The sequence below is a fragment of the Panthera pardus genome, unplaced genomic scaffold, assembly GCF_024362965.1.
Source record: "Panthera pardus isolate Hobbes unplaced genomic scaffold, ASM2436296v1 HiC_scaffold_11, whole genome shotgun sequence".
Lineage (NCBI taxonomy): Eukaryota > Metazoa > Chordata > Mammalia > Carnivora > Felidae > Panthera > Panthera pardus.
In genome coordinates this window covers 71,761,763-71,783,638 of record NW_026526666.1, presented here as the reverse complement: position 1 = coordinate 71,783,638, position 21,876 = coordinate 71,761,763, and the positions used below count along the sequence as shown (strand labels likewise).

The window sequence follows — 21,876 nt, the reverse complement described above, 5'->3', positions numbered from 1 at the left end:
TGGCGCATCAGTAAGTGCTACTTAAGAAAACACATGGTCTGCCCCTCGAAAAGGCCCCCCTCTGCTGCCGCCGCCACCAACACCTTTCTTTATTCCGCCCAAACCTCACCAAGGGGAATTCGAAACAACTGTGGTGATAAATCCGCCTGCAGATAATTGGCAAGAAAACAACACTTGTGCAGTATATAACGTTTTATGGTTGTTTCATGTACTTTATTATAATACTAATGAGCAGTTATATATCAGGAGCTAACTGCACGCCGGATTAGCTTGTTAGCATGATATGAAATGGCAGAGCAAACAGTCCAGGCCCCTCGCTCCCTGCATGCCTCCCCCACCCTCCCTCCCTACCCCTCAGTCCCATTTGCACTCAGTAATTAGTATGCAAATTAGGCCCCGGGACCACACAAGTTCTAGTATATTACAAGGGCTTTATTATGCTCTTGTGAGTACATGATGGAAACGGCCCATGACAGTGTTTATCTCAGTACCTCTGTCTTGCCTTCTCCTTTATCTCTCTCTCTTTCTCTACCCTTCTGCGCGCGCGCACACGCATACACACACACACACACACACACACACACACACACACACACACACCTTGCTTTGCATGGTCTACAACCAACCTCTTCCTGAAATAGAGCTCCAAACTTGATAGAGGTTTAACTAGGTCTTTCTGCCTCTATTTCTCCCTCCATCTAGTAATGGGAAGCCTGCTCCTTCTGGAAGCCATAGTTCCATTCCAATTGTCATATTTGAGAGACAATTCTCCCTTTTTTTAAGGTTGTTAGTGTGTGTGTGTGTGTGTGTGTGTGTGTGTGTGTCACAGACCCCTTTAAAAATTTGTTGAAAGTCATGAACCCCGTACATATTCACATATACACAACACTTTATATTCAAGTTTAGGAGTCCTAAAACCCATGCATAAAGGGGGAGCTATAGACTCCTTACCTCATATTAAGCCAAAAATTTGTTTGCCTTTATTTAATTCTCACCCTGGGATTAAAGTTCTGCCCTTTGAATCACTTCGGAAGAAGTCTCTTCTTTACCATATGACAAACTGGCAAGTGTTTAAGAATTCCTATCACATTTCTCAAATTCTTCTTTCCCCAACTTCCTAAACCATTGATCACAAATCACGGTTTCAAGACATCTTTCCACCCTGACCGAATGTGCCCTGGTGATCCAGGGCCCACTAGCTGTATGAAGCCCAAATTGGAGCAGAATGTCTCCACTGTGCAGTGATGTGGCCAGCCTTCCTTTGTTCTGTCCACTGTACCTCACTAATGTGGCCAAAGTCTTCAGAAGTCTTTTGGCAAATGTAAATTCACCTAGAACTTCCAGGTCTTCTTCCCATCAATTATTCTCAAGGCATAACTCCTCCAACCTACACTTTCTCAGATTTTATATGTTTTTTTAGCTTACATGTAGAATGCTTGCTCTTTTCTATTAAATTTTACTTGTGTTCAAACTTGCAGAAGTGACTTTTGAATCCTGATTCTGTACTCCATCTTGTTAGCTGTCTTTAGCCTTGTCTCACTTATACGTTTATTTAGCCTTATTGTTTGTGATTCAAGTTGTTGATAAAAATGCTGAATAGAGCAAAGGACATAATCCTGCTGTATGTCACCGAAGACTGATCGATATTCTTTGGGCATGGTTATCCAGTGAGCTCTGGATCTCCCTTTCTCCTATATGTGTGTCACTTCTTTTTTACCCTCTTTTTTGTTTGGTTTTACCCTACAAATGTTTTTGAAACCCTCCCCCTTCCTGAAAACATCTCCCTTGATCCTGTACTTCTCCTGAAGTACACCTATTTTTCACATTCCCTTCTGAGCTATATTCTTAAAAGAGGAGTCCACACTTTCTCACTTCCCATCCAGAAGTGAACTGACTGGTCTGGCTTCTGCCCGTACTCACTCCAATTAAACTGCTCTCACAAAGATCACTAACAACCCCTGAATTTCCAAATCTTATGGACACTTTTCTCTCTTTGACTTATTTAATTTCACTTTTGCATGTGGCACCAAAATCACTACCTTCTTCTTAAAAAGCTCTCTATTCCCATGACTTGCCATGACATGACTCTCATAGATTTATCCTAACTCTGAGCACTCCTTCTCAGTCTCCTTGGGTGGCTCCTGTTCTTTTACCTAACCCCTAAGCCCCTCAGCTCTCTACCTCTAGTTATGTTTTCCCCCTTCTTTTTATTTGTTCATTTGTTTGCTTATTCAAAATAAGTACCCCTGAGTAAGTCTATGTGCCAGGCACGTATTAGATGGTAAGATTCAAGGATTCTTATAGCACAGGCCCTACCCTCAAGGAGCTCAAGATAATAGTTATAATACAATGTGATGAGTGTTTGAAGGGAGGAGAGGTATGAGAAAGCTACTATAGGAGCCAAGAGGAATGGGTGAGCCAATCTGGAGAGGGTGGAAATGATTTCACAGCAAAGGTAATACTAAAATCAGTCTTAAAGAATGAGTAGGGGGATACTAAGCTGTCCTAAAAATCCCTCATTTCTGAATCCACTACTTTATTCTGTTTCATCATATCACTGCAACACTCTTCCATAATTTCCTGATTCCCATCTCATTCCTCGCTCCCTTCCACCTGCATGAGTCCCCAGTCTATTCTCCACACTCATCATGAGACTCTAAAATGTAAATCTGATTCTTTGTAAAAGACTTTATTGACTCCCTTTGCCTATAAGATAAACTCCAAACTCTTCACCATGGTATGCACAATCTCTCTTACAAATCTAGCCTCTGTTAACATGTCAACTCTCTTTGGGTGCTTTTTGTTTGGCAAGTGTCTTGCCTGCTCTGATAGGTTCCATCACAGTTGGCCATGAGAAATCCAGCCTATAAAAGGCATTCTCTCACATAGCTTCAGTTGAACTTTGAAGAATCCTCCTCCACCCACCCAAGCTCAAAGTCTACTCCTGAAGACCTCCCACAGATATCTCCCAGCCACCTTCCTCTCCCACTGCCCACCTCTCTTTCCCAGGCTGCAGCAGAGCCCTTCAGTATAAGCAGGAGGAGAGAACAGGGCATTGCTGGCCAAAGGAGAAAGACAGAAAGGAAGAATCTGTAAAGCAGGAGCACAGAATAATGGGCTTCATGAATACTTAGCATAAGGAAGAGAGGGAAAAAAAATCTGTGTAGCAGGCAGTTTTTGTAAAGCGTTGAACTGTACCACACATCACCCCCTGACAGGCCCTGATGTTAGCTCCTGGAATGGATCACAAGAGACTCATTAGAAAAAACAAATATTATCGCACGCTGAAATGATTTATGGAGAAAAATGAAAAATTTTGTGTTGTTGCGTTCCCTCTCACTCACTCCCCCTCGCCTCTGCCTTCTTATGGGGAAGTTATTTATGGCTCCAGACCCTTAACAAGAGAACAGCAAAGCTCTGAGCTGATCACTCCTGCAAACTGCCTACATTTGATTTTTATTAGTGACTTAAAGCTTCCTTTTTTTTCTTTATTGTCCTGGGTGAACCAAAATGCATTTTAATGCCTGCTATTCAGGCCAGATAAGAAATGTGTATATGCCTCACACACAAACCAGCCACTACAACGTCTCTGCCCAGAATCAAGGGTGATGCTGAAGTGGGGAGGGAGAAAGATCAAACTCTTTGAGAGGGCAAGCCAGGTGCCACGAATGGGGCACTGAAGACATTTCCCCCTTGCATGGTGACCACGAGGTACAACAAACTGGGTTTCCTTGTTGAGGTAGAGACCGAACCAGGTAAGTTTCAGACAAGGAAAAGAGACAGTAATTAACAGTTATTGTGGTATTTGCTATAAACCAGGCATTATTCTAGGTGTTTTTACTTAGATTGTTTCACTTAATCTTCCTAACAACCAGGAGTTAAGGATCCTTATGCCTATTTTATGGAAGAGGAAACTGAACCTCAAAAAAGTCAACTAACTTATCCAAAGTCACATGGCTAGTAATCAACTGAGCTGGGATTCCAGTCCAGGTCCATCTCATACCATTGTCTGGATTTTTTCCTCTGTACACATTGTCTCCTAGATTGAATCATGAAGTCTCTAGGAACGTAACTTCTGAGCACTAATTGGAAGATTCCTCAGAGACCTATTTCATAGTCCCATCCTTTGCCTGCCATAGAATCTTCCCCTTTTCTGTCCTGGATAGGTGTCACCAAGCCCCTGCTGGAGGGTGTTGTTTTTCAAGCCAACCCAGGGCGTTGTGGAACAGTTCTAGGTGACCCCAAGTGCTCCTCACACTAAACAGTGATCTGAACATCTCCAGTTTGGTCCGTTGCTTCCCCATTCTGGTCACTTCACTCTGGAACAGGGCAACTGTTAAATCCTTCTTACCATGCATCTCTTGGCTATAGTTAAATTTACAAGATGAAATATTGAGAAATTCCTCTTGAGAAAAATTTTAGCATTTGAAAGTCCCCAGGTGGAAGGTAGTCCTTGCTTTCCTCACTGTGGCAACCAGGACCTGTGCTACAGGAGAGTCTGGGCTTGATGTAACTAAAGCTGATCTGCCTGGCTGTCATGACCTTTGACCTCTGTCTTTGCACTCTGGTTTTCTAAGGCCCTAGAGTCTCTCTAGCTGCTTCTCATATAAATGATGGCAGCACTGGGCCAAGAACAGCGTGAGTACCAGCACAGACCCCTGTGGGCCCTCAAGATATGTTTACAGTTGGGGCGCCTGGGTGGCTTGGTCGGTTGAGCGTCCGACTTCGGCTCAGGTCATGATCTCACAGTCCGTGAGTTCGAGCCCCGCGTCGGGCTCTGTGCTGACAGCTCAGAGCCTGGAGCCTGTTTCCGATTCTGTGTTTCCCTCTCTCTGCCCCTCCCCTGTTCATGCTCTGTCTCTCTCTGTCTCAAAGATAAATAAATGTTAAAAAAAATTTAAAAAAAAAATCTCTAAAAAAAAAAAAAGATATGTTTACAGTTAACCACCATTTTTTCTTTTCCTAGTTATTTTCATTCTGATGCAGCAAATAGTGAGCTTTTATCCTGAAACAGTTAACTAAGAAATCTCAGCAGGGAGAAGCTGACCAAGTCTTTCATTTGTATGTGGGTGCTGCTATTCCAAGGTCGTGGTCTCTCTAAGGACAGTGAGTGGTGAGTTACAGACTGAGCCCCCAGTGACTAGCCTTGGGAAATGCCCTGCTAATGCCTCTGTGCTTCAGATTGTCTCTGAAGTGGTCTCTGGAGAAGTGGTCAACAGGAAGTAAGGAACTACTGGAGAGTTGGTTTGGGAGTACAACCCAGCTAATCCTAATCTGTGCTCTCCCCTCCTCAGTTTGTCGCAGGGGAAGCTAGGGTCCTAAGAGAGAGGACAGTGGTATCGGCACCACAGGCCTGGGAGCCCCAGATGAAAGGCCACGGGGGCTGCACTTCAGTGTGATCTGTAACTCACTCTGACATCCAAACAGAAGGAAGGGCCACTGACTGAGAAGCAGCCCATCCCCCTACCCTCCCTCCCCCACCACCACCAGCTTTCTTTTAATCCCCAGGAGAACTGGCAGCCCAGCTGGGACATTGCTAGCAGTTCCTCCCAAGCACCAAGTTCTCCTTTGGCAAATTGGGTTGGGCCAAAGAAGCCTAGAGATGGGAGCATAAGAGTGTTAGAGAAAGTAGGGGTGACAGAGCAGCTTGGAGTCTGGAGGGTCTGAGCCTCCCTGCCCTGCCCCGGCCCTTCCCGGGCCTGCTCTAGGGCCAGCCACACGGGGCCTCATTCCTGCAGGGCCCCGTCTCTCAGCAGTGTTGCTAGGTGCGGTGAGCCCCGGCGCCTGCCACCGGCTGGCCAAGGCTCTGCCTGGAGACCACTGGGGAGGCTGGGAAGAAGGAGCTGCATTATTTGGTTGATCCCTCCCTCCCTCCCCCAGCCTCAGCACAGTGAGCTTTCCGGAGGGATGGTTATGAGCCAGCCCATCCCCAGGCCTTCCTCTTTGTGCAGAGACCTCCCCGTCAGACCCCCCACCTTCGTGCACTACCCCCTCCCCCTTCCCTCTGGTTCAGCAGAGCCAGAGTTAAGCCCGGGGTTAATGCCCAGTGACACCTGCAGGTTGGCTAGTGTTGTTGACATGGGGGTGGGGGGAGGGGAGGGGTGATGGGGGAGATCGTTGGTGGCTTTATTATGGAGAACTCAGCAGGCCTGGGGCCTTCTATTGTCCAAGTGGCAAATAAATAAATAGGAGAAAGTAAGTCTTCCCCATGGCTTACCGACGGGAGGTTAACAGCTGGACATGACATGACAAATTGGGCATTTTTCTTTGGGGACTGATCCTTACAGCAGCTAGCAGGGAGAATGAGAGAGAGAGAGAGGGAGGGGGAGTTGAGAGAGAGAGAGAGAGAAAGAGAAAGCCGGAGCACAGACCCAGCTAGTTACCGAAGTCGATGTTGAAGCCGCATGTGCATGGACAGGGGTACGTGAACATGGCATCATATTTTGGACATTTGGAAAAAAGCATATACAAGCATCTTGCATGACTGCCTCAGGAGTGAATCCCAGAGCCCCAGAGGCTGGGTATCTGGCTGTGGGGGGAGATAGTTCTGGGATCTGTCTCCTTGGACCCCAATCCTGCCAAATGGAAAACCAAAAGGCCAACCTTGGCTCCAATACTAAAGGATCTCCTCCCTCCAGATGGGTGGAATGTTGACAATGGTGGAGCCTATCTTCCAAGCCTGAGAGTGCAGAGGTGTACCCAGTTGGCTGGAACTGGTCCCAGCTGGGCAGCAGAGCATCCCACTTGTACCTGTAGCTGGGGTCAGGGAGCAGCAGCTGTCCCCTGGCCCCAATCCACCTTCTCTCTCTTCCCCTAGGAGTGCCCAGCAGGAAGGCTGGAGACCCAGAGGCGATTACCTCTCTCAGACCATCTCAGTTGCCCAATGTAAATCGAAGCCAGGGTGGGGTGTGGGGAGGGGAAGAAGCAGAGCAGAGCAGAAGCAGATGGAGAATGCTTGATCTCTGCCAGGGCCTCGGAACTATTCAAGCCAAGGACTGGTCTCCACCTTTTTCTGAGGCAGCAGAGATGTGTTGGTTAATAGCTTGTTCTTAAGCCAGACAGATCTGGTGTCCCATGCTATTCCTTTTCTTCTTGGCCCTGTGATGTTCACATGTTATTTAACCTTTCTAAGCCTTGGTTTCCTTATAGGTAAAATGGGGATAATACTAGACCTTCCAAATAGGAAGATGCAAAGTTTAAGTGGGTCAATGCATGAAGTGTTGAGTGTAGAGTATGACATACAACAAATTCTTTATAGACGCTACCTAGCACTATTCTGGGGCTGGCCAATCTTTTTCTCCCTTTTGCCCTATAGTTTAAGATTGACCAGGGGGTGGGAGCTCTATGGAACTGTCTTCTAGAGAGGGCAGGAAGTGCATATCCAGTCCACATCCACAAAAGTTACATCTCCACTGTCTTCAAAGGCCGGGTGTGGATTAGTCTAGAGCCTTGCCTGCAAGAATCACCCCTTTCCCTTCATCCTTCCAAAACTCACGTTTCTACTAGTGGGTTGCAAGGAGAATCCTTGCTGGCAGTGATTATGCTATGCTCCCTGCCCACTCCATGGGGGAAGCCTGGCCAACATTTCAAGGACATTTCAAGGGAAGAGAACATTCCTGACTTTCAGGAGGGTTTGCAGTTTGTTTTTCTAGAGGGCAAACATCCATTCTCTTTCTAGAACCAGAGAAAAACTGCAGGGAAATGGTAAGAGAAACTGAAGCGATTGATTCCTTTAAGAAAATACTTATTGAACACTTACCAAGTGTCAAGCGCTGCTCTAGACACTGGGAATAGAGCCAGAAACAAAGTAGGCAAAAATCTCTGCCCTCGGGAAGTTTACCTCCCAAGTCTCTAAGAAAGGCACCTCGGTGTTGGGACACCTCAGAGTTGCTTCCACCCCTTACACGGGCTTTCCAGTGTGGCCTTGGCCTATTGTGGTCTTTGATGCTCTTCCTGTTGGATGCAGGCCCACAGGAAAGCCAGTCACAAAGGAGCCTGGGAGATGTGCAGGACGTGAGCAAAGAGCTGATGGAACATCTGGCACCTTTGGTTGCACAGAGGGCAGTTTCTGACAATTAGCAGAAGCTTTATCGAAGGGAGGTTTCAGAGGAGGGGGAGAACCGTGGAAAAGGAAACTAGAGCATATTGTGAACTTATTCCATGCCGGAACATCAGGCACTTTACGTACATTGTCCAATCTCACCTCATAGCTCCTCTGCAAGGCAGTTAATATTATTCTCCCCCTCCCCCACCCCAGGTAAGGACACTGAGAGTCAGAGGAGAATGTGACTTGTCCAAGACCCAAAGCTGGTACGCGACAAGAACTGGATTTGAATCCAGACCTGTGGTTCTTTCCTCTGCCCTGTAATGCCCCACATTGGTTTGCAGGGGAGAGCCTGTCAGAGGGTTCAAAGGCAACAACTGTGGAAGAGAAAGAGGTCGGGAGAGCCAGAGTTTCGAGTGTTAAAAGGGCAAAGGAGAGGAGAAGCCTAGGGGGACCCCAAGAGCAGAGGAGACCTCAGCCTCCCTAAAACATCAGCCCCTTCATCCTTTCAAAGTTACAGTCCCTATGCCCTGACCCTACTGCAAATCTTTCTGTACTAGGTGAGGAACAATCTGAACCTGAGCAAGAGAGAGGGACAAGCTCTCTAAAGATCACTGACAGACCATAGAACAAAAGGGGTAGGAATCTAACAGGAAGGAGATTTGAAAGCTGTAGGCCCTTCACGTGTTGCAAAAATAGGAAATACACCTTGGTGGCTCTTGCACATCGTCAGGTGGGCGACTTGTGGGAGGCTTGGGGGAACTCACTCCCAGCCTTGGTTGTTCTGACCATTCAGCCTCCTTACAGCCAGTACCAAAGGCTGAATCCCTTGTCCTCCTCCCCAAGCCCAGAGCCTTGGTTCAGGGACCCCTGGGCCCAGCCCAAGAGTCCCAAGGGTCAGGCTTTCTACCTGGAGAATCACTTCCGCTGCCAGGATCTGAGACCAGGAGCCACACAGGAGTGCTCATCTTCCAGGAAGCCCTTCCCCCAGCCCCCGCTACTCACTCCCCTATATAATATTCCACGTTAGAGCTCATAAATGCTGCTGCGGGTCCCCAGCCTGATTGAATTTGGAAGCCATTGTTTACAGACGTCTGGCTGTACAGGGGGATTTATTGAATTTTCCATGAAATGTTGCTCCCCTAATGCTGTAAAAGGCAAGCAGCCCACATCAGAGGAGCCCTGCGTTACAGGATCATGTTACCCCGAGATGGAGTGCCTGCTTCAGCTCTGGCTGTGAGCAGGCAAGAGAGGCCTTGGGGCTCACTCCTGACCCTGCCACACTGGCACCCCAATGCTGCAACTTCTGAGGCGACATCTGTCCCTTTTTTCCCCTCAGCCCTCTTCCAGTCAGTCTCAAAGGCCTGGAGTCTCTGTCTCAAACACAGTCCTTAGAGCCACCCTCCCTCTCCCACACCTGCTCCTGCCTACTTCAGACAGCTTACTGCTGCGGCCTGGCCTGCCCCCTTGCCATGCTTCCCCTCTCAGCCCTATTGTGCCCCCTAACGCAGATGATATGAAATAGGTGTTCAGTAAAAGTTTGTTTCACAAAGGAAGAGGAGGAGTTGGGGCAGAAAGAAGGGAGGAATGCATCAAGGTGTTCATGAGTGTCACAGGTGGAAGAGGACCCTTCCTCCAGGGATCACTGGCACACTGGCCCTAGGGATCTATGAACACAAGAGGTCCCAGGACAGGGGAAGGGCAATGTAACAGCCCCATGAGACAACTAAAGTAGAGATGTGTCTTTGTGTGCATCACAAAAATGCAACTGGGCCAAGTCTTCCCCCATTTTATTTTATTTTATTTTATGAGAGAGAGAGAACACAGCGGGAAAGCAGAGGAGGGGCAGAGAGAGAGAATCCCATGAAGGCTCCATGCCCAATACAGAGGTGTTGTAGGGCTCCATCTCATGACTGTGAGATCATGACCTGAGCCAAAATCAAGAGTCAGACACTCAACTGAATGAGCCACCCAGGTGCCCCATGTCTTCTGCATTTAAAATATCTGTACCCTTCACTATCTCATGGCTCAAAGGGTTGTTTATAACTTAACCATCTTCACTTCTCAGCACTGGCTCATTTCTGCCATCATCCGTTTGTCTTTCTTCATTGGATCTGTTCTCTTAAAGGTCATGCATCTGAATCCCTAAGTCTATCTTAGTCCTTGCCTTTCTCAGCACCTCTTCAGCTAACCTGCTGGCCACCTTTTGGAAACTCTTCTCTCTAGTACCATACTCCTGATTCTTGCAGACAGCTCCTTCTCTGGCTTTTTGCCCTCCTCCCGCCCTAAATAAAAGTAGGTGTTTTCCAGTGTTCTGTCTTTGACCCTCTGCTCTCCGTATACACTTGAATCTGATGATCTCATCCGCTCTGCAGCTGCAGCCATCATCTTTATTTAGAGGACTTCTGAATATAAAGCTCCAAATCTGACCTCTAGCTGCTCTGATCCCATTTTTCCAACTGCCTGGTGAATATCTTCAGTGCCATGTCCCATAGACATTGCAGAATTCAATCCATCATCTAGCCGCACCCCCATCATAATTCACCTTCAGTGGTCCTTATTTCTGTTGATGACATTATCATCCTTTCAATTACCCAGTCATGAAATCCTGGAGTGATCTTTGGTACAGAGGCTGTAGATCCATAAACCCACTGCATACTGAATATCCCCACTTGGACCAAAGTTCAGTCTCCACTCAGCATTATGACACCTCAACATGCACACACATACACACACAACTTGTTCTCTTTCCTTTATGTCTCTCTCAGCATGAACAGCACCACACACCTCCCAGGGAATGTAAGCCAGAAACCTAGGCATCCTCACTGTCTTCTCTCTTGGCCTTATATCTCCCATGTTCCATCAGTCACTAAATCCTATGGATTCCTTATCATCCCTTATGTATGCCCCCTCATCTCTAGCCCCTGCTACCAACTTAGCTCAGTATGGGGTCTTCAGTATGTCTCACTTATATTATCTAAAAATCCTCCCAACTCGGTTGTTCAACATTCAGTCTTTCTTTCCCCCACCAATCCTCTACCCTGCTGGTAGCACAATGCTGCTAGAATCCCACTCTAATACCTGCCTAAAGCCCTCCAAGTGCTCCTCATTGCTCCAGGATAATCTCCAAGCCCTCCAAGTCTCCAAGCATTCTCACACACCCTTTACCTGGCATGCTGTCGTCTACCCAAGCGCCTCCCCACCCCCCACTGCCGACTCCTTTATTCGGCCTCCATCAGTACACTCCTGATCATTCTTTAAGACCTAGCTCAGAGGTCCTCTCCTCTGTGAAGTCTTCCAACCCTTCTAGGCATAAATGAGCCCTTCTTCCCAATAGGCACTTGGTTCACTGCCACCATCAGAAAAGACACAATGTAGCTTTATCATGCTTAGTATATGTGTATGGCTGTCTTCTCTAGCTAGGCCATATCTTGTTAGTTTCTAGCCCCAGCAGCTAGCACAGCACCTTACAATCTAGGAGGATCTCTGTGAATCATTGCTAAAGACAGGTCAAATTTAAGTAAAAGAGGCACAGCATCTTTATCTATGGTGGGATTTTTTTTTCTCTCCAATTTTTCTGTAGTTCTCAAAAGGGGCAGATTCCAAAAGGGATAATCTCTCTCTTGCATCACATTGTTCCCAGGCTGATCCTGATGTGTTCAGGAGGCATTCACCAGCCTCAAGTCTCTAAAGTCTAGGAACTACCTCCCTCTCCCCCAGCTTCAACCAGCCTGATCTGTCATCCCTCCCAGTTCTGCCTCCCCAATCTCACAACCTCCTTCCTCTTCCTTTCCCCGCCTCTTAGCTGGGGAACACCTGGCCTCTCCCATTCTGACTGAAGGACCTCAGAGAGAAAACAATGATCCTCCAGAGACATGTGTTCACCACGTTAAGAAAACACACCACGCTACGGTGGCCAGCCTAAAGGAGGGGGTCTCTAGCCAGGGACAAGGAGAGTCCCCACACCAGTTTCTTAGCTCTCAGACAGACCCAACCTCAGTCTGACTCAGGGGGTGAGCAGTGGTTCTGGAGAGAAGTAGCAGGACATTGTTTTCTCAGATTTAATTGGTTTATTTATCCTATGCCTGGGCTCCATCTGTCCAACCTCCAAAAAGAGAAGCAGCAAGGGCTCCAAGCCACCATAGGAGCCCTGTCCTCAGCCTATAGCTCTGCAGGGACTTGGAGCCAGCTGAGAAGTTTGGAGTTTGTCCTCTGCAGGGCAAAAGCCAGGGAGGCCTTCAGGCCCTAAGGGCCTATTGCCCAAAAAGAGAGCAAATTGATCAAGGAGAGAACATAGAGAGCCTAAGTGCACACCTGAACCTTCCTGACTGCTGACTGGTGACCTCTGTGGTCCCCTTATCAAGGCCAGGAAGTCCACGGGGTTTTAGAAAGGTTGCCAAAGGCTGACCCAGAGAAAAAACCCAGAGGGCCCAGGTCTGACCTCTCCTACCTGCTGCTGTGTGAGGCAGGTGTGATGCGGAGGCAGGTGGAGGTATTTAGGATTAGATAGACATCCCCTGGGGGGAACCCACTCTGTGCCAGTCTCGGGGTGCATTAGCTGGGAAAGCCATTGAGTGCCAACAGCTGCCCTTGGTTTTGCAGCATTCTGGCAGCATTCATGTCCCCAAACTCATGGAAAACAAGGGTAAAACTCCTCCCTCGGTGCCTAGGGAGAATCTGAGGGCTTGTCATTAATGATGAGCTGATGGGAAGAAAAAGAAATGGGGAAATCAGGAGAGCCTGAGATCCTAAACAGATGCAGAAAAATCGCTTTTCCACCTTTAGGAGCAGGAACCTCTCCAGAAAGCAAAATTGTATCCGCGAGGATTTGCCCAAGATAGGTGCTCTGCCTTGTCCCAGCCCCAAGATTAGGCTGCAGGAGATGTACCAAAGTATATCATAAGCTTGTATTGTATGGATCGTAAGCATAACATAAGCCTGTGATCAGCTTCAGTGGCAACTTATCGGAGACATTCAGGAAATTCTTGACCCTCCCTGCAATGCTTCCCTGGTTGGGTTTGTCCCATTCATGTCATCCCCACCCTCCACCCCTGAATGTGTGCCTCCTCCCAGTGTTACATAGCACACTTTACCCATGGTTCCCAGAACCATGGGGACCCTGAGGCAGGCCTTGACCTCCCACTCAGGTTGTTCATGGAACTTTGGATATCCCATAGTACCTTTATGCCAGCAGAGCAGAAGCCAAAGTCATTGTTTTCCCCAGCGCTCACCAAAACTGGCCCCCTTTCTGGAAGTAACACCAAAATGTGCTACCATCTTCAATTCTTGACTTTATCACCCATGCGTCATCAGATGGGAAGTCCTATCCTTTCTTTCCCCTATCCTTTTTCTTCCCACAACAGCCCCCAAGGGGGAAAAAAGGAAACGTGATTCCACCTTCCAGAGATAGCCACGATTAACCATTTGGTACTGCATTTCTTTTTTTCAATGAAGAATTGAAATAGCACAGACCTTAGAGTCAAGAATATCTGAATTTGAATCCTGGCCATATTACTTAAAATCTGTATGACTTTGAGCCTCTGGTTCTTCATCTGTAAAATGGGCTTTAATAGTACCTACCACATAAGATAGTAATGAGGATTAAAGGGAATATTATAAGGAAGGTAGGTAGTTTATACAATGCCTGATGTGTAGTAAGCTTCAAAAAATGTTAGCTACTGCACACCTGGTATTTCAGTTGGGTAAGCATCTGACTTTGTCTCAGGTCATGATCTCACGGTCCATGGGTTTGAGCCCCACGTTGGGCTCTGTGCTGACAGCTCAGAGCCTGGAGCCTGCTTCAGATTCTGTGTCTCCCTCTCTCTCTCTGTCCCTCTCCCATTCATGCTTTGTCTCTTTCTCTCTCACACACACAAAAATAAACATTAAAAAAAGTTAGCTACAGATTAACAGAAAAATTACAAAAATCATATAAATTGTTCCTATATACCCTTCATCCAGCTTCCCCAATGTTAACATCTTAGATCACCATCTTATATTTGTTGGAACTAAGAATTAGTTAATATTGGTACAATGTTATTATTAACTAAACTATTAAGCTATAGCTACAGACTATATTTGGATTTCCATAGTTTTTCCACCAATATCTTTTTTCTGTTCCAGGATTCAATCCAGGATACTAAATTTCATTTGTATCATGATTTTACCACTTATCACTCTATTGCAAGCATTTTCTAATTCTATTTAAATATGCTTCCAACCCCTTTTTTTCCAATGATGTTAAAACATTTATTTTCTTTATTTCCTTGCATTTTAATTTATTGAACCCTTCTCCCTTCGATGAATTCTTAGATGATTCTTTCTTTCTTTCTGTCTTTCTTTCTGTCTTTCTTTTTTTCTTTCTTTCTTTCTTTTGCTATTATTAATAACACACTGATGAACATCTTTGAGCATACATATTTTTGAATTTCTGATAATTACCTTAGGTTATATTCCTAGCAAAGAAATTATTGTGTCAGATGGTATGAACTTTTAAAAAGTTGTTGATACATAGTGATAGACAGCTTTCCAAAAATGTTATACCAATTCACAATCTCCTCAGCAGTGAATGACTATACCCATTTTCTTAAACCATCACCCACATTATCAATTTTTAAATCTTTACTAATTTGGTTAGCATTAGAAAACCCCCATACAGAAAAAAAAAGCCACTTTCTACATTATTATAACAACCTCCCCATTGGTCCCCTTACCTCCGATTCACCTTACACATCACCACCAGTTTACACATCATAAGGCTACAATTTCACCATAGTCCTTCTCTGCTCAGAATCCTCATTCCTGCTCCCTACTCCATAATGCAGAGCTCCTCAGGCTGACATTCCACAAGCCAAGCCAAGCCATATATTTTGTTTCCTCCTGACATGCACCTCCATCTTACCTCCTTATGGGAGATGGATGGGAGCCCTGTGGGGCCCTGACCCAGAGTTGGAACTGGTTTGATGTATGCAAGCAGAAGCCAGTGCCCCTCCAGTGCTGGGAGATGCCATCAAAGAACAGGCAGCAGGCTATTGAAACAGGAAGTATGGAAGCTGCTTGGTGGTTCTGATAAACCTCATCCAAGACAATTTTGGGGTACTCAGAGAAAGGAGCTCAGTAGCAGACTTAGAACTTGTGAACATGGAAACTCCAGATCCCTGTAACTGGCTTCCTTTAGGCTATACTCGGACATGACATCTCAACATCTCTTCAAGAATGGAAATGAAACACACCTTCAACCTCCTGTCAGACCTGCTCCTCCCCTCTTTCTTATTTATGTCCCCTCTCCACAGACACTAAGTCAGAAATGGGAGCAGTCCCTGACTCTTCTGTCTTCCTCCCTCTCCCCACACAATCACTAACCAGTCCATATTCTATGAAGTCTCACTGTCTCTGTTCCTGTCCCTGTCCCAGCCTCCAAGATGGCCCCCTGGTCCTATCTTGCCTCTTCCAACCACAGTACAACCAGCTACTTCAATACAAAACTGATTGTGTTCATTCTCTACTTAAAAACCACCAGTGGCTCCCCATTGCTCTCAGAACAAAGTCCAAACTCTTTAATACAGTCTAGAAGGCTATATATGATCTGGTCTACCACCTTTCCAGACTAATCTCTCACCACTCTGCCCCTGACCTACAACTCCAGTCATACTGACTTACTTTCAGCCTTCCAACACACCAGGTTCCAACTCCTCACCTTTGCACATGCTGTTCCCTCCTTCCCCCCAACTCTTCACTCCTGTCAACTCCCAAGATTTCCTTCAGATCATAGCTTAGACTCACTTCCTCTGGAAAGCCTTCTGTGTCCCACCTCCGAAGATTAGGATAAGTGCCACATTTGTGTATTTCCACTTCACCCCATACACACCCCTCTAATAAGGTTATCTTATTATAATTGCCTAATTACTCCTTTGTTTCTCCAACAAAATCACATGCACAGTGAGACCAAGATTGTATTTTGTTTACTGTTTGTTGAATCCATGGTACGTAGCATGGTGTCTAGAACATGGTAAGTGCTCTACAACTATTTGCTAACTATAAGAATGAATGAATGCTTCAAACCACCCACCTTCCCAGTTCTGACATTTTCTGTGTCTCAGTTTAACTTCTATTTTTATTTATTTATTTTTTTTAAGAGAGTGAGCAGGGGAAAAGGGCAGAGGCAGAGAGAGAGAGAGAGAGAGAGAGAGAGAGAATCTTAAGCAGGCTCCATGCTCATCTCCATGCTCAGCTCACCATGGAGCTCAGCCCGAGGTGGGGTTTGATCCCATGACCCTTGGATCATGACCTGATCTGAAATCAAAAGTTGGATGCTCAACCAACTGAGCCACCCAGGTGCCCCAGCTTCTTTTTAGCCATTGTACTCTCTGCAAAGCTATAGGAATGAACATCTAATTAAAGTTATATGAGAAGCTGCCCAGGCCAACAGCATGGAATAAAATTTGTTTGGTTTCTCTACAGTTTGCCCATCAGCCCAGAAAGGAGTGGCATTTACTAATACAATCCCAAAAAGTCCATGATAGACAAAGTAGGATGGAACTGAAAAGAACTTGCTAAAACAAATATGTCTAGCTAGTGTGATACATCTGAGTATGCCTGCAGTATTAGAATTCTAGGGGAAAACAGAGGTCCACAAATGGTGTAACTGAGGAACATCTGAGGAAGGGACTATTTGCAAAGAGAAGGTGAAGTGCAGCAGGGGAGCTGTTACCACTCCTTGGCCTGAGGGAGCATGTGCCAAATCCCAGACAGAGCTGTGGCTACAACTACGGCTATGCTTAGGAGCTGTGACCTTCAGTAGAGGAAGAAGGAGCCAGGATAATATTATCCCAACTGCCTCTCTCCTCCTGTTCACTAATGTCCTCTATGTGTCAAACCCAGTAAGAATCCTGAAGGCAAGGGAGCTTGTTTGAGGCAGTCCATTGTGGTCAGCTTCCTGGGCATAGGATAGGATGGAGAAGGGTGGTACGTAGAACTGGAAGGGCAAACAGATTCTGCCAGCCCCTGCTCCTAAAATGGAGGCAGGATGGAGATGAGGAAGGCTGGATCTCCTTGTCCACTCAGGCTTACCAGAACAAAGAGCAAGAGTCTCTGAAGAAGCAAAGCCTAGAATGTAGGGAGCTGACAGCCTGGTGGGCACTGAGAAGAGACTTAGGCCAAAAAGTGAGAACCTCTTATCACTGCATAGGGAGTGTCCTTCTCCCTCACCCTACTCCTCTCCTGATTCACTCCCTGAGTACAGTATCGGGCCCCAAGCTAAGCAGAGTAGGAATCCTGACATGTGTCTCAAGATTACACTCCCTGGTCTATCCATGCTCAACAAAGCTGTCTGTCCTGTAGAGCCAAAAACCATCCTAATAGCTTCTTCAGTGTGCAGAAGGAAGCGCTTCGATGTTAGATTTAAGAATAGGAAACAGGCTGGGATAGGAGTGGGGCATTGATCAGGGGCCCAGAATCAAATGACAGGAGAATGGAATGGCAAAAAGATCTATCTTTTGCCCAGAAATCATCTGAGGCAAACCTGTGGGGCCAGGCCACCCAATGCTCCATAACGGAGCAGGTCCTTGCATGCAGCCAGGTGGAGAACTAGTCTAGGTCCTGGCTGGAATTTCACAGCAAGCAGGTAGAAGGCAATGGCCTTCCCGGCTTACCCTCCCCACTCACCTCTTCACTCTGTTTGATCTCTTCCTCTTTATTCCCACTGTTTCCCTGTTCCATTGTTCTAGCTGAGACCTCTCATCCTTTCTCCTGGATTTTTGCCATAGCTCCTTCGCAGTCTCCCTGCCAATAATTCTGATTCTTTAATTTCTCCACACTGTTTCAAGAGTGATATTTCTTTTTTTTTTTAACATTTATTCATTTTTTGAGAGACAGCAGCATCAGCAGGGGAGGGGCAAAGAGAGAGGGAGACACAGCATCTGAAGCAGGCTCCAGGCTCTGAGCTATCAGCACAGAACCCAACGCAGCCCAAAGCGGGGCTGGAACTCACAAACTATGAGATCATGACCTGAGCCACCCAGGTGCCTGAGAGTGATATTTCTATACTGCAAATCCAATCATGCCTCACCTCTTCCTTAACTCCTTCAATGGCTCCTTTTTGCCTACAGGATCAAGTCCAGACTCGTTAGTACAGCATTTAAAGCCCTTTATGAGCTGACCCCACCCATCTCCCCAGTCTCAGCCCTTATGGCGCCTCCATGCATACCCTAAATTCCAGCCATATTGAAGTACTTCCTTTGCAAATACCAATTTATTTTTACCTCCTTGACTACACATACCCTTCCCTCTCCCATGAATGCGCTCTATCCCTTCATCCACCTGTTGAACTCCTACTCATGTTCCAAGATGCAGCTCAAGTGACATATCTTTCCTTAAAGCCTTCCTTAATGTTGCTGACCATTCCCCCCTTTGTACCTACCCAGAACTTAATTTTCTAACCACACCATTTTCTAATGATCTGTCCATATGTTTTTCTTCCCTACCAGACTTTTAGCTTCTTTTTTTTTTTTTAATTTTTTTTTCTTAACGTTTATTTTTGAGACAGAGAGAGAGAGAGAGCATGAACAGGGGAGGGTCAGAGAAAGAGGAAGACACAGAATCTGAAACAGGCTCCAGGCTCTGAGCTGTCAGCACAGAGCCCGACGCGGGGCTCGAACCCACGGACCGCGAGATCATGACCTGAGCCGAAGTCGGACGCTTAACCGACTGAGCCACCCAGGCGCCCCCAGACTTTTAGCTTCTTAAAGACAGGTACTGTATTTCCTTGGATCTAGTACAGTGCCTGGCACATACAACATGCTCCATAAATTGCTAGTTAATAACAACCTGAGTGAACAAATGACTCCCTTCTGTGTCCTAAGATTTGGCCACTGTCCTCTGGTAAACCTACCTTCTTTTTATTGCAACCCGGCCCCCCCCCCCCACACACACACACACACTGGTGGACCTATTTAGGATATCTCCTTTCCTCTCTTATCTCTTCCTGGCTGCTCCTAATGTTCATTTTTAATCAAAGTTCCCCTCTGTACAAATGTTACTGGACAGGGAGGGAGTACCCAGGGAGCTCACAATGCAACTGGGCTCAATGTTCTTGCTCGCTAAGAACCCCAGGAGGCCAGAAATGGCAAAGACAATCTCTGTGCTAATGGGGAACCATGGGACCTCATTCTGCATCTCTCTGGGGGCTGAGCTGAAGGAACTTCTTTCTGCTTAGCTCTGAAATCTACCGGTTATTTTGAGTCTTAAATTTAAGAACTACCCTAATCTCTGTCTGCTCCTTTCCATCTCAGGGCCTGATTGTCATAGGATCTGGAAGATCTTGCCTTGGGAATTCTGACTCTGCTTTTTTACTCCCTATAGGGCAGCGCAGACTTTCCTTTGCTATTGGACTGACACTATTCTGTTCTAAGTATCTCTCTCACTCCCTATTTCCCTCCTCCCCACCCCTTCTTACTATGCTTATTATCAGTACTTAAACATATTCTTTTATTTTTTCACCTCCAAATCTTGGAACTTGTCATTTCCTTGTTCTGGGATACCTTTATTTCCTTATCACCTTCTCCATAAAATCTTTTTTGATCCCTTTTCTAAACCTTACAGAATTTCTCCCTTCTGTGAGTGCCCATGGTCTCATGCATTTTTCTTACAGCACTCACTGTGTTCTCCCTGTGTTGACACTGTTCTTTCTAATCCTCTTATAAAAGTGTAAGCTTCTAGATAGAAACTGTTCAGGTTTACATCCTGCACAATGCTTTGTCATAGTAGGTACTCCATGAATATTTATTGTATTGAATTGAAATACCTTGAAAACCAGGATCATTCATATTCATTGGTTCATTCACTGAACAAACCCTGATTAAAGAGGCATATATGACTGTCTTTCATAAATTTGTCCAAATACTTTTTGATTCATTTATGTTTTCTGCTAGACCCACCACTTGGGCTAATGAATTTAAGTTTACTGGCCACTGTGTTAAATATCAATCACCTTTGTTCAACTCAAATGTGCTCAAGCTTCCAAAGCAAACCCACTTGCCTAGGGTTTCAGGATTTCATGAGTAAGTCTTTAATCACCTTCTCGACACTGTTTGTGATTTCCTGTACATCCCCCAGCAGCCTTCAGCTTTGCAGACTTGAGAGTAAGTCATTTAACCTTTCCTAGTAAGGAAGTTTCGCACCTCCTGGATCTTCTCTAGGACAGGACAGATTGACGCAGCAGAGCCCTGCAGATAGGACTGCTCCAGCTGGACACCTCGAGAAGTATGTTCTCCTTCTTCTTTAATATCTTATTCACGGCTCTCTTAGTCTTTTAGCCAACAGCCTCGGGGAACTGTCTAAATGAAGAAGGATTTCCAGGTCCTTTGCCAGAACCGTGGCTGACCATGCAGAGTTGAACACTGGAGAGGGAATTTTGATGTGTTTATCACAAAAGGCGCTGTCTCGCACTTGCTCACATTTAATTGAGTCTGTGCCCTTTTGCCCTGAAGTCTTCCTGCCAACTAGATCCAGAAGGATCCTGGAACACAGCATCCCATGGCCCATCCCCCACCATATATGCACATATACTCCATGGGTCATGCCTTTCTTTGGCTGGATGCCTGGTGCTCTTTTCTGGGAGAGTCCTTGCACCATGTGAAATATCTATCTCTTCCCATTCTGTCTAATCAGACACAAAACCTGTAAGACTTTGTCTAAGCTTTCAAGGACCTCATGGTAGACTAAGGGGGGAAAATAGATGCATATGATAATACTATTAGTAGTATCATCTACTGCTTATTGAGCATGTCCAACATGCCAGGTACTTTATACATTCTTTACAATGAGGATCAAGTTTAACCTTTACAAGAGTCCTGCAAGGTGGGTGCTTTAACCCCATTTTACAGATGAAGACACGACGACATAGAAAGGTTAACTAACTTCCCCAAAATCACACAACTAGTAAATTCACAGCTAGAATTCATATATAGGTGTGTCTTACTCCAAAGTCTGTGTCCTTTGCCACTACATTATGTGGTCTCAACACATAACAATTACACAACATGTAACTGGTGGAAGTGAGCAGTTATTGGGCTATTCCGGTCTCTCCTGAGTTACCTGTCACCTGTCTCAACCAGTCTTTTTCAGACCTTAGCTTAAACCTCATTTCCTAAGGGAAGCTTTCCCCAGTCCCCATTGTTTATTACCATAACACCTGTCATTGTCCCTCACGGACCTTATTTAGGAAATTATTTGTTGAATGTTTTTGTTTCCTGCTGGAAAGCAAGTCCATGAGGGCAGAGCCTATGATAATTTTGTTCCCCATTCTGTCCTTAACACCTAGCATAGTTCCTAGCATATAGTAGATGTTCATTAAACATACCTTTCTCAGAATGTCTCCCTCACAGAGCTTCACTGGTTTGCAACCCCACCTCATCCCCAGTTTGGAGCAGGATACCCCAGGTTGGCTGTGCTGTGCCATATCCACTTGCCTCTAGAACTTCCTTCAAAGGTGGTGGCTCTGACACCCCCGGCCTCTGGCCTTAGCCTTCCTGTCTCTTGGCTACCATGAGTTTATTTGCATTTTCATGCTTTTCTGTGGAAGCAGGGCATCCCCTCAGCCCCAGCAGGGAAGGGTGCTGACAGGAGCAGCCAATAGCCAGGATACCAGGTTTCCCTTTGCTAAGCTTTTTCCTAGGAGTGATTTAAGGCCCTGAACAGATAAGTGAAGAGCAAAGCCGCAATGAAGTCAGCACTCTGCTTATTAAGTGGAAAAAGCTGTGCTCGGCTTATTGAAATGTTCATTAGACAGATATATAGAGATGAAAAGGAGGAAGGGGGGGCAGGCAGCACCACAG

The 21,876-nt window shown here is 46.0% G+C and overlaps 1 protein-coding gene across 2 annotated transcripts in view; it reads left to right on the top strand.

Annotated features, from left to right (window-relative positions):
* RNF220 (ring finger protein 220) overlaps window positions 1–21,876 on the top strand; it is a 225,058-nt gene that overhangs the window by 115,568 nt on the left and 87,614 nt on the right. The window lies entirely within an intron of this gene.